This window comes from Phoxinus phoxinus, assembly GCF_949152265.1.
Source record: "Phoxinus phoxinus genome assembly, chromosome: 24".
Taxonomy (NCBI): domain Eukaryota; kingdom Metazoa; phylum Chordata; class Actinopteri; order Cypriniformes; family Leuciscidae; genus Phoxinus; species Phoxinus phoxinus.
Genome location: NC_136899.1, coordinates 18,158,223 through 18,171,110, shown reverse-complemented (window position 1 = coordinate 18,171,110; position 12,888 = coordinate 18,158,223). Strand labels below are relative to the sequence as shown.

At 40.2% G+C, this 12,888-nt stretch overlaps 1 protein-coding gene and 1 long non-coding RNA gene across 5 annotated transcripts in view; one reads left to right on the top strand and one right to left on the bottom strand.

The window, feature by feature from the left end:
* The window catches only part of ofcc1 (orofacial cleft 1 candidate 1), a 123,718-nt gene extending 122,945 nt beyond the window's left edge, over nucleotides 1-773 (bottom strand). For all 4 annotated transcript variants that reach the window (XM_079602130.1, XM_079602133.1, XM_079602132.1 and 1 more), the window contains exons 1-2: nucleotides 523-773; nucleotides 370-447 (exon numbers count right to left, since the gene is read on the bottom strand). The gene's annotated coding sequence lies outside the window, so the exon portion shown is untranslated. The remainder of the gene's footprint in view (nucleotides 1-369; nucleotides 448-522) is intronic.
* Nucleotides 408-10,727, top strand: LOC306992873. The gene is made up of 3 exons (XR_013796350.1): nucleotides 408-513; nucleotides 4,724-4,865; nucleotides 9,949-10,727. It is a non-coding gene; the product is annotated as an uncharacterized lncRNA (long non-coding RNA).
* The last annotated feature ends 2,161 nt before the right edge of the window (nucleotides 10,728-12,888 follow it).

Here is a 12,888-nt window from a genome sequence, read left to right as displayed (position 1 = left end):
ATATAAATGCGCATATGCTGAAGGTAAATAATAAAGTATTAGTGTTATAATATAAAAGCAAATGCCATGATATAAATACAGGTTACTTTCTTTGTTAAACAGTTCTAAGTAACGTATTTCGACAAAACTGTTAAACAAGAGACCACAACTAATGAAGACGGAGAGTGTGACTCCTGTCCAGGCTCTGCCGTAGAGCCGTCAAAATAAAAGTCCCGGATATTACGAGGACATAAAAGTTCACGATCTCTTGCTAGCAAAGTAGTTCGACGACGTCTTCAAGATCGATCACGATATAAAATCGTCAGATCGCCCACCCCTAACTTGAACTTTAAAAATGGTGTGTATTGATGTCATTCCACAGAAACATACCTTCTGATATTCATTTATGGTTTTGCTTGAAGAGATGATGGGAATGTGCCGCTACAGCTAGCAAGGCGCTACAGCGATCTGTCAAGACACATTAAAGAGGCGTCACATTGAATTCTGCGCCCACGACTGCTGACGGACCCTGCCGTAAGTTACCTGTCTATGTGCCGTTGCTACAGGGCCACACGGAATCTGCGCCAGCAGACTTCCGCAGAAACCTCCGCAGATTGTAGTGCCCGTCATTGACAAGTACGACCTGCTTGTGTATGATATAATATGATCTACTATTTGCTACTGCAATACCGGCGCATATCTGAAATAAAAGATCTGTCTATTCATTGCTGATCATAATATCAAACTGCTATATGGACTAGTGACTGAATATTAAAGACTGCTATCAAAGTTCAGCGAGTAAATGAGTGCCGCAGGTCCATGCTGTAGGCTACTACACATATTCAAGTACACGTTCATCTTCAGCATTTCATCGTCAGATACACTCAGAAACCCGTCAAAATAAAAGTTTGGCTTAACGTGAAGAAATATCACAGAAATATATTACTATTGAACAATCAAATCGAACTTACTTCTCAAAGTAATAATAATAACAATAGGCTAATAATAATATATTATTTATGATAATTTTATAACGAATATCAAACAATTTCACATTACTTTATTTAACCAGTAAACATCTGTTGTGCAGCACTTTTATCAGTTGATTTGATTACAAACCTTTTGATAATAAATTTGTATTTGCTATTTAAAAAAAAAAAAAAAAAAAAAAAAAGGCTTAGTACAAAAACAAACAAACACCAGTTTCTTAAAAAATACCGTGATGCAGTTGTTTGTCATCAAACCACCCAGCACTAAAATACTAACACGTTGTATAGTGCTTTTATTTTATGCATATATGTGTATGTATATAATTATTAAAACCATTCCGCATAATTCCGCAGATTTTTTTCAAAAGTTTAGCACAGAAATCACAAAAAAAGTCAGCCGATTCCATGTAATACTGTATTAGCATTTCTGCCCTGAGCAAGTTGTACACTGTCTGCCATTTTCTCAACGCCGGAGCAGCTGTAGCTGCAAGAATGTCTCTTAAGCAATTCAGGTGATTTGTTGTTGGATGTAAGAATGAACATAACAGTCTTCATTCACTCACGAAATTAGAGTTGCTGAAGACGCAGCAGAGTCACTTTCAGCAGTTGTATCCGTCTTCTAACCTTCATTATAGTAAACTGTGTTAGTCAATGTTTTTTTCATAAATGAAATCTGTTTACAGAAATGAAAACTATAATTAAAATAATACCTCTTCTATCTCCATGCAGTATATATTTTCTTGTTCGTTAGGCATCCTGTCACATTTGCCACATTAGCACCTGTACAACAATTAATAAAGTCGTTATAGTGCATAGCAAACATAGTAACAGTATCTGTGTGCTGCTCATGCAGCCATCGTTGCTAAACGGCTGAAAAAAAACACTACAAGAGCTAAATAAATTAATCAAATAAACCATTTGGAAACTTCCTGAGTCATTCTCAAAGTTGTTGCTTCTGCCAGATCTTTTCTTCATCAGTGTCCGGCTCCGGTTCATAGGGATGAACACCATTATTTTCGTTGACAGTCATATTGCTTCTCCTGATTTCTTATTGCCATGATTATCCGAAACAGAGATTTAAAGGCTCCGCCCTCTTCTGGAAATGGTGTGGGCCGTTTTTTTTTTTTTTCTCACCCCATAATTGCCATTTTCAACATAGTGTAATATGATTTGTAGGGTATTTAGAGCTAAACTTCACAGAAACATTCTGGGGACACCTGAGACTAATTATTACATCTTGTAAAAAGGGGCATAACATGTCCCCTTTAAAGCTGGGACTTTGGATTTATACCAAAAGTAGCCTGCTCTGTCATGTCTGTCTGCACGTTGTCAGTGACCATTTTGCTTCGAAATCGTGATTTTTCACTGCGTGTGGCTTGAGAGCACTGTGGCTTGTCGAACGTAGCAACAGTAACTAGGGGGGGCGGGTCTTTGCGAAGGGTCAATTGAAGTATCACCATGTGGCATGAGTCATTACAGGGTTAATATACAAATCAATAACAATAATTGAAGTGCATTTTTATCTTAACTGAAATCATGGTTGATTGATGTTCCTTTAAGACATTTTCAGATGACATGGATTTATTAAACCACACTTCATTATGTTTCTCGGCATTGACTAATTGCATAATATTATGATAATCCCATCAAACTGCCCATGATGTCTTTTTTTACAGTTGCTGCCATTGCCACGCTGCTATTGTTCCACTGATTCATTATTGTAAAGTATGCCATTAGTGTCCACGTGCTTATTAGATAGGTTGTTAGAGAATCTAAATAAGACATCTTGTGACGTGGCCGGCGTCTCTCTTCCATTACTCCCCTTGATTGTTACATGATTACACATAGACCTGAATCCAGCCTCAGCTTATCCAATTAATTCCATGTGTAGGGATGAAAGAGGTTGATGATGTTATCTTACCTAATTAACCTGCATAAAGCTCTGACTGGAGGACGGGCCCAATCATCCCTCATGATCAAGTGTTCATTACTATCATTAGTGTAAGGGGACTAAACCTTGGGATGCTAGGGCACCATTAATTTATATCGAGTCCCTTTTTACCTTACTTTGCTGTTGTTTGTCAAAACTGAGGTCCATGTCTGAAGCTGAAGCTAGCTGAAGAGTCTGTTGTTTATTGAATCAGTATGTATTGAGAAGAGAACGTACAGATCCGGTAAATGTAGAGGCTTGTAACTTGTCGTAACTTGCTTTATCTGTTTTGTGTTCTTCCATTCACTCATGCTTATTTTCCATTACACAAGACATCGCCAAGTGCTGATGGGTAATGAAATACGGAGTTTGAGTGTCTGAGAGTTTGAAGATAATAATAATAAAATAAAATAAAATCTAAAACACATTTGTCAGGTTCTTAATTTAATATTTGTATGCAAGTTGCGTTTTACCTTTTCAACCATTTTCAACAAAGTTGTGATTTTACTGACTACATCAAAATAATGATGTATAGTGATGTAACCATCAAGTAAAAAGTAATGAAATATTTTCCTTAGCTTCAAATGTGAGTGTAAACTTAATATTAATTATTTTCATACTTTTTTTTATAATCTTTGGTCTAAAGGCTTTTTTTTAGGCGTGATTTGGTGGACGAAGGTTTAATATCAATAGTATTTGAATAATAATGAGATAATAATGATTCGAAAAAGAGAAAAATAATTATTAGAAATTGACTTTTTTTAAATGGTAATGACATTAGAAACAATTTTCACTCAAAAATTGCTATTAAATTTCACAATTAATTACAAAGAAACAGCAAGTTGTTATGAAACAGAGACTCAATACAGAGTTATGATGCTCAAAGTTCAAAACAAAGGGAGATATTTGCTTTAAAAATAATAATTTTGTAAGGACTACAGCAAATGGCTGGTAATGACTTCACAACATTACATACATACATCAAGGGGGTAATCCATCCGCCGGAAACTGAAGCCTCCGCGGGAGCCGCCATTGTAGCAGAACTTCACCTGCTGTTAGCATTCCATTGACTCCCATTCATTTTTGCGTCACTTTGACAGCGGATAACTTTACATCTGAGGCGTCCAAAGATTCAATTTGTCCATTATTTATTTCTAAAGAAACACGACAATGTATAAAAGGCTCCATTACTTTCTATCTTACGTTATGACTTCGTAGAAGCCGTTTTTGTAAAAAATAGGCTAACGATTGCGTCATACCCACACGACTCTCTGTCGCACTGTAGAGAAATTACCGTATAGACTGGCAGAGAAGCTCGCAAGCAATCGGGGGGACGTGGAGGCATAAGGTCAAGGGAGAAGCCCATAGAGATTCATAAAGTTGCTCATGCTGCTAGCTCATTGACAACTAATAATCACGCTCTCCGTCTCTGCGTCTCTGCGAGATTCGGAAGGGAATGATTCAGATTTCCCTCGGCACAGCTACTAGAAGACAGCGCATGTCTGTGTGAGGTAAAAGGACACAAGCTCCACCCTCTGTGCCGGGAGCAGCAGCTCATTTGCATTTAAAGGGACACACAAAAATGTTGTGTTTTTGCTCACCCTCAAAAAGTGACAAATCTAATATGCTATATAAAAATATATGTGGGGTATTTTGAACTAAAACTTCACATACACACTCGGGACATCAGAGATGTATTTTACATCTTGTGAAAAGGGCATTATACCACCCCTTTAACACAGATGTGCAGCAGGTAAGTATTTGCAGACAGCTATGGTAGTTGGTAGTGATTATTGAAACTATACTGGCAGTCTTTGTTTTGCAGGTGGATTGGAGATTGTGGCTGCATAAATGGATGGACCATACACCTCGATGAGGAACGCGTAAATATCGATTGGCAACAACACTGAATAGGAGACGCTGGAGACAATGAGGAACTGAAGACAGTGTAGAAATGCTGGAGAGAGGTAACATACACTTTGGAAACTTGGAAGTGAGTCCTTTGCTCAAACGAGACAGACAATGAGACTGTGTCAGGTGTGTACTTAATCTTTGGGGTCTGAGGTTTTTCTGGACCCTTGCATTTGTTCTTATTTCTTATAACATTTTCATGCCTGAAGTCTGATTACACTGTATGCAGCACAAACTCTGCTACACTGATATGTGGGCAGCATATGTAAAAGTTTTGAGAAAATGACATTTATGTCTTGTCTCGTCAACTCATGTGGCCAATTCAGTAGACCCTCGATCAGCAACTCACCTCTTCCAATGCCTCCGAGTCATCTCCGCCCTCCAGGTCGCATTTTTGTTGGCTCCACCTCCTCTAATGCTAGCCTGGTAATACCAGACTCTGCTACTTCACTTTGCTTCGTAGACAGAGTCTGGAATGGCATAATAGAGAAGTGTTTTCTCTCTCGCTAGGGGGCGCTTGTCTGAAGTTTAAAATCATTGGTTACCCGTAAGCCAATCAGATAAGTTTAGTTAGGACGTATGTTATGCGCCTGTACAGCCGCATCGAACCACAGACATCATGCATCGAACTCAAATCTATGATCGAACTTCCACTGTAAACACATGATGATGCGAGCGAAATACCGGAGCGAACATGGCTGTAAACGACTTTTTTACAAGAGAGTAACTTTTTTACTCTCTCTCCCTCTCTGCCGTGCACGCGCTACGCGGTTTGGAGCACAGTCTCTGTCTCGCGGGCGCGATCGCTCTAGATTCAGTAGATTTTAACTAATTCGCGGGCGTCAGTGAGCCGCTATCAATATGCGGGAGACTCCCGGAACGCTAATTTTTTGGTGCCCCTTCAGCTCTTGGTGCCCTACGCACAGCGCGTGGTGGGAGCGGCGGCACTGGTTCACCATAACAGAGCGAATTGCATCCCGTGTTTCGTTTCGGTTTTCGATTTCTCTGACCTACAATGTAAAACTCGGCGCTTAGCGTCTACGTCACGGCTCTCAGCCCGCCCTCTGTTCGTTGATTGGCCCGGCCGTCCGAAGGCCGGTGGAAAACTGAAAGATAGGCCGCTATCTCAGACTAACTACAGGAGCGAAATGAAATTAGTAGGAAGGAAACTAAAGTCTGACGTAGTCAGGCTACTCTAATGCCCCATCAGGTGAATGAGACTGTGAGGGAGCTAGAAGAAATAATGTGAGGAGATTAAAAGAATGTATTTTTTTATTGTTTTTATTTTATTTACACCTCAGCAATCCAAATATACATTGGAAGGACAAAAAGGAACATTATTGAGCACACTGATCTATTGAAAGTATACTTTCAAAATACAGGTGAAACTCAAAAAATTAGAATATTGTGCAAAAGTTCATTTATTTCAGTAATTCAACTTAAAAGGTTAAACTGAGCTTTAGTTTGGTAGTTTTGTGTAAACTGTGTAAGTAAGCAGGTTTCTCTCTGACATTAGACAGGCCTTTTTGTCAAAGCGGATCAACAAGCTGTTTGAGAGAAATTACTTTACTCTGTTTTGTCAGCTTTTCAGTTTGTTAGGAGGCTTCAGCTTATTTATGCTGTGGAATGCAGCCAGATCAATAGCATTCATAGGGCAATGTGTCATTTGTTAATCGGGTATTGATGAGAATATCGACAGGAGGCTAATTAATCGTAGACCTCGAGAAACCTTCCATGTGTTTCCTTAATTATGTTCTTCATCTTAGTCTGTACTCACACCGGATGAAGTTAGTAAGCAAAGTTCACTGTCCGCTGCCCTCAGCGCTCACAACACTTCACGTACTGCTGTTAGGAAAGAAACAATGCAGTCTTTCATTGATGTGAATTTCCGGAGGTGGTACATTTACAGCTTCGTTAATTGCCACACTTTCTTACTTTGTGTTTTTTGCTGTGAGAGAGAGTGTAATCTGTCTGAGCTGATAGTGGGCGTATTTAACTTTATTGTGCATCATTTATGATCCAATTTAATGAGAACTGCACAACTATTTTCCTGTTTTTATGTTGGTGAAAATAGCTTTTGGTTTAATTAAGTGTGTGTTTGTGTGAGTGTATTATATATATATATAATGAAGAATAAAGAATATAATTAACTGAGTTCTAGGTTGGGGCAGGTTGCCATATGTGTTAATGCAATTATAAATTAAAACTACCTAAACAATGGTTTTGACATTTTGGTATGATACCTTTTATTTTATTTGTTTTGTGTATAATGATTTTTTACTGTTTAAATTAATTTAAACATATCAGGTTACATAACCCAGTTCCCTTAAAAGGGGAACAAGACAGCGCACCATGGCTTGATGCTATAAGAATGCTCCGCATTAGTCTGTGTCCGAAGCATGTGTTTACACGCGGCAATCTGTGATTGGCTGAGCATGATGACATATCGTAGCATGTCACCAAAACTATATATAGACACCATACCAGTGTGTCGCCAGATTCTAATTGTCTGAAGAAGATGCACATGCATGGCAGCCTGACGAGGTGTTTCGTTCCCCTCTTAGGGAACCGGTTTAAATGCGTAATATGAGACGATCCCTTTCGAGTGGAACTCAACGCCATGTCAGGGAATTTTAATGCCAATGTCGCCAAGTCACTGGATAATGCATGCCCCACAAGGCTGTGTTTCTGCACAGACAATTGTGAGCACTGGCTAAGACCGGATTAACCCTGAATGACCTGAGACCCTGGGGTTGAATCTGTGTCCAGACTGTAGAACTTGATGAATGTTTGCGGAGAGGACCAGCCTGCCACAACACAAAGATCTTGCAATAGTGCACTCCTATCAAGAGCTCTGGAAGACACGACACTTCTAGGGCCTTTCCCAAATGGCACCCTTAACACTCGCGGTCTTCCTCTGAGTCCGCACTTTCGTGGAGTAATGCCGCTTTGACTGTTGGGAAGAAGTCTGCTGCGGAGCACCAGTGCGGGCTCGGCAAAAGTGCGCATCAAGGGCGCACATCGACCGCAAAGGGGGCGCTCGTGAGCACCCTTCTGAAACCTAAAATTACTAAAATGGAGGCAGCCATTGTAAGTCCACAAGACCAAAAGTGCATATGAAGTGTGTCATTTGGGACAGGATCCTAGTGGAGTGGGCACTATCCCCTAGAGCTGAAGTCATACCGTGTGCTTCATAGGTGTGGAAGATTGCGCCAGTGATCAAGTGTGAGATGTGCTGCTTAGTGATCACATTCCCTTTATTGCGCCCACCAAAGCAGACCAGGAGACATCCTTAGATCTGCAAAGCACAAATATACAGTGCAGACTTTCTTACTCTTGCGGCTTGAGGGACAGGGAAGAAAGCCTGCAAAACAATTGGCTGACCAGCCATAGATTAAATTTAGGGTGCAGTATAGCTTTGACATCACCTGGAGCAAAGTCTAGGCAAGTGACAACTGACAGAGCCTGCTAATTTCCTACTTTCTTTAAGAAAGTCAATGCTCTGTTTCCACTGTTGGGCCAAAAGCAATCATGCTAGTGTGTGCCAGGGCCAGTAGCGTTTCCACTGTTACTTCTGGGACTTGATCTGCCCTAATCGGGGCTTCCTCTGGGCCAACAGCCAGGGGTTTTTGGCCCACCGAATACCTTAGTCCAAAGTGTGCCAACTCGGGCTTGAGGAGTGGCCATGAACAAAGGTAGAGTTTACCTGAGTCAGGAGAGGGTCAACAGCGCTGTTCATTTCCCATGTTATCATAGTTAACCTCAACATTTAAGGCATTTAAAATAATTTTCAGCCCAAAACTCACTTTCAGACACAAAGCGAGTGTTTGACTTCTTATTGCAGTCTGATGGGGATTGTGATAGAGATCGACCAATAACAATAACTAGGTTGGCCCACACCGACCGATTACCAATAAATCAACCGATAGTTTTTAAAATAAATAGTACTGAATGAAAACAAACATTTCACATAAAATAGTGCTAAACTTTACTGCAAAAATGTAAAAACAGTACTTAACAATGAAAATATACAGTACTTTTTAAATAAATAAAAATTAATTACACCTTGGCCATTCATTTTAGTTCAAAGAGCATTAACTAATGTTAAGAGAAAGAACTTTAAAATGTATTAGTCAATTTTGAAATGAACAATAAACAATACTTTTATTAACCTTAGGTAATCTTACAAATTTTATTGTAAAGTTTTACCATTTCATAAAAATCCAGAGTCATACTATACACAAATAGCATTGAAATTAAAGACATATGCAAATTGTATGTATACTCTCAAACTTTATTTGCCTCTATTTTAGAACACTTGCTTATCTGATCAAAATAAAATATGCAATATATGTATTACAGTGAAGATAAAAATAAACTGAAATCAAATGCATTTCTGAATCTGAAGTGTCACGCTCTGTCCAGCGTGCAACCTTGCGTGTGTTTTCACATGAGCCTCACGTGTACCCTCGTGTCTTCCCTCAGTCTCTGTTGGTTTTCGTTAACGTTTGGTTGTGTTTGGTTGATGTTCTTCCTTGTTCCAATGTGTTTGTTCATTAAAGTCTTTCTTCTAAAGTATCCTTCGTCGTGAGCGTTTCTAAGTACCACAGTCACGTAATAATAATAATAATAATTTGTTACCTTTATATAGCGCTTTTTCTGAGACCTCAAAGCGCTTTACATAGAAGGGGGAATCTCCTCAACCACCACCAATGTGCAGCATCCACTTGGATGATGCGACGGCAGCCATATTGCGCCAGAACGCCCACCACACACCAGCTTTTTGGTGGAGAGGAGACAGTGATGAAGCCAATCAGTATATGGGGATGATTAGGAGGCCATGATGGACAGAGGCCACTGGGCATATTTTGGCCAGGATGCCGGGGTTACACCCCTACTCTTTTTCGAAGGACATCCTGGGATTTTTAATGACCACAGAGAGTCAGGACCTCGGTTTAACGTCTCATCCGAAGGACGTAACAGAAGAACCAACCCAAGACTGACCGTAAGTTGGACAGACCCAGCCGATCTGCTTATTGGGAACTGTACAGGGAACACTTCCTATAACACCCGATGTACTCGTTACATCACAACAAGAATGGCATCTATGCTAATGTTAGTCTTTCTGCTTATTCCGAGGTTTACTGTAATCAGCTGGATCCAAGCCGTATCAAGATCAGATGGTGGACCTGCACCTAGACACGACCACAACGCATCACTGAAGTGTCAGCAAAGATTGTGTCAACTAGACTCTCCCCTGTGAAGGCCTCATCGACACGACAGCCATCGGCACTGCCCATCCTCAACAAACCCATCTCTATACCTCCGTGACTCTGATCTTCAACCAGATGGAACTGGAAAATATTTTGATTGTTCCAATTTACCAATCTGACTTCTGACCTATAATGCTGCCTGAATCATAATCATACACTGTTCGTTCATTGGCCAGAAGAGAACTTGCCCCCAGACTGAGCCTGGGTTCTTCCATGTTTTTTTTCTCCATTCTGCCACCTGATGGAGTTTTGGTTCCTTGCCACTGTCGCCTTTTTCCACCTCTGTTGCCATTGGCTTGGCTTTTTTAGTTGGAGACATTAAATTTTAAATTTAATTTAATATTCAACAAACTTTATTTGCATTATTTTCTTGTTATCTCTGTAAAGCTGCTTTGAAATAATCTGTATTGTAAAAAGCACTATATAAACTGATATAGTTTTGTTTATTTTCTTCTAATGGGGTTGAAAAATAAGCAAATATTATTGACAGACTAACAGACTACAGTCACATAACAGAGAGTTTTTATCTCACCTATAGGTCACTCTCATACTGTATAATGACAGCGGTCCCTTCTCAGCACTCTCATACTGTCTAATGACAAAGGACCCTTCTCAGCCGCTCCAACAACGGACGCAACTCGGAAATACTATCGATATAGATTTTTGTAGATAACCGATTGTTCCAGCAATCGGTTATCGGTGCAGATTAATTGGTTAAACCAATCAATATGGAAAACTGATCATTTGGTCGACCTCTAGATTCTGCAAACCATATGAGGCAGAATGATGTGATGTAATATGATGTAAAATACCAGAGATTGCTTGAAGAACGTAGACAAATGATGATCATAATTGTGTATTAATTGGATTCATGTGTGAGGGAAACAGGTCAATTTAGCTCAAAGGGAATTATTAATACATTTTTATTAAGTTTTGAAATAATTACTACTTTTAACGGCCGAGCAAATGACTCGTCCAGCGTTCACTTGAATGGGCCGTAACTAACAGCTCTGCAGCGGATATTAATATCTAAACTATAGTGAAAACACTATTTATTATGTGAAATTCTGTTTGAACAAATCATCTCTGTCCGATCTGGTCTCAGATCCTACACGTTTCATCCGTTTCTTCTCTGTGCCTTTGTTGATAATGGACAAATGCATCAGCATATGTGTCATAAATTGCATGCACTCTGGTTAACTTGTATAACTCATAACTTAGTCCACTTGGAGAAGGTGGACTTGGTCCTGGTGACCCCTTGCTAGAACCCTCAGGAGCAGAACTATCTGAGGAATGGCATACCTCTGCAAAGTCTGTACAATGGTGTCCAGACCCAGCGGAGGTGTAAGGCCGAACCAGAGGGGACAGTGGGTCATCTTCTCTGAGGCAAACAGGTATTATGCCGTACCTCCGCCGTATGGACTCCACAACTTGTGGATGGAGTCGACATTCCACGGGCTTCTGCCCCTGACTCAAAAGGATATCTGCCCCCAAGTTTGCATGCCCAGCTTTTAGCAACTTGAATTTCTTTTCTGCCTTGAGCAGAATCTACTGTGCCTGCCTGAAAAGGGGATGCAAACGCAGACCGCCCTGGTGATTTTATATAGGATACTACAGATATGTAGTCCATTTGGTCCAACATATGATAGCCTCTCAGGAGCAGGAGGAAGTGTTTCAGTGCTAGAAAGCCCACAAGTGTATTTTCCTCCCTTGGCACCTGTGCTCTTGCATACCAACTTCCTTGGAGTATGTTGAGGTGTCCTGCGTATTGTGGTGATCACAACATGATTCAGACACCAGCTAACGTGGAGGGTTCCTATAGCATCAAGCCATGACGTGCGGTTGAGTTCCATTGGAAAGGGAACCATATAGTTGTAGGCTGTTTCATGGAACATTTTCTTTAAAATATATGAGTGTGTGTTTGTATGTGGTTTAGTTATTTCTTACGTTGTTGAGAAAATGTTTTGTTCCTATGGGGAAGCTGATGAATCATATTAAATTATCTTTTTTGAAAAATATGACAGCCCCTATTTTTCTGTGATGGGTAGGTTTAGGGGTAGGGATAAGATATATAATATACCGTTTGTACAATATAAAATCATTATGTCTATGGACTGTCCCTATAAAACATGAAATCCCAACATGTGTGTGTGCTTATATTTAAATTGGCTTTCAGAAAGCTGTCTACACTGAGGAATATTCACAATAGAGTAAAAAGTTCAACAACTAGCCCCATTCTCCCCTATGTGCATTGTCTTATGATACTATATGTGTTGATTTAATTGATTCTGCTGGTTTTTAATTGTCTGATGTAACAAATGAAAAAAATGCGAGACAGACACTAACCACTAATGCATGTGCCATAATTAGCCAAACCCAAATGCTGACTGTGACACCAATAGGTTTGAGACTGTATCCGCTAAACAATTAAAACAGAGCTGCGTGAGGTCTGCATGTATCTCTCTCATTATTAAATTTCAGATCGCACCAGTGAAAGTGCAGTCTTAGGTCCGTCTGCTTGTCTCTCGCAGTATTAGGCCACAGGAGCGTTTCGTGTCCCACCCTGCTCTCGGGCTAAATAAGCGTGCACGCACACAGTCCGTTTGAAGTGGAAGTGTAGGGATCGATAGGCTGATACATTAGCTCCCCATGCTGCCAGAACCGGGCTCCTGAAGGTCAGAGCCGCCAAGGGCAACACCAGGGGGCTGCACTGATGTTTTTCCCCAAACTGCAGCACGGCAACAAACAAAAGCCCTCAACTTTCGCCTGGTGGTTTGATTATTGTTTATAGATACAGTGAGGAAGA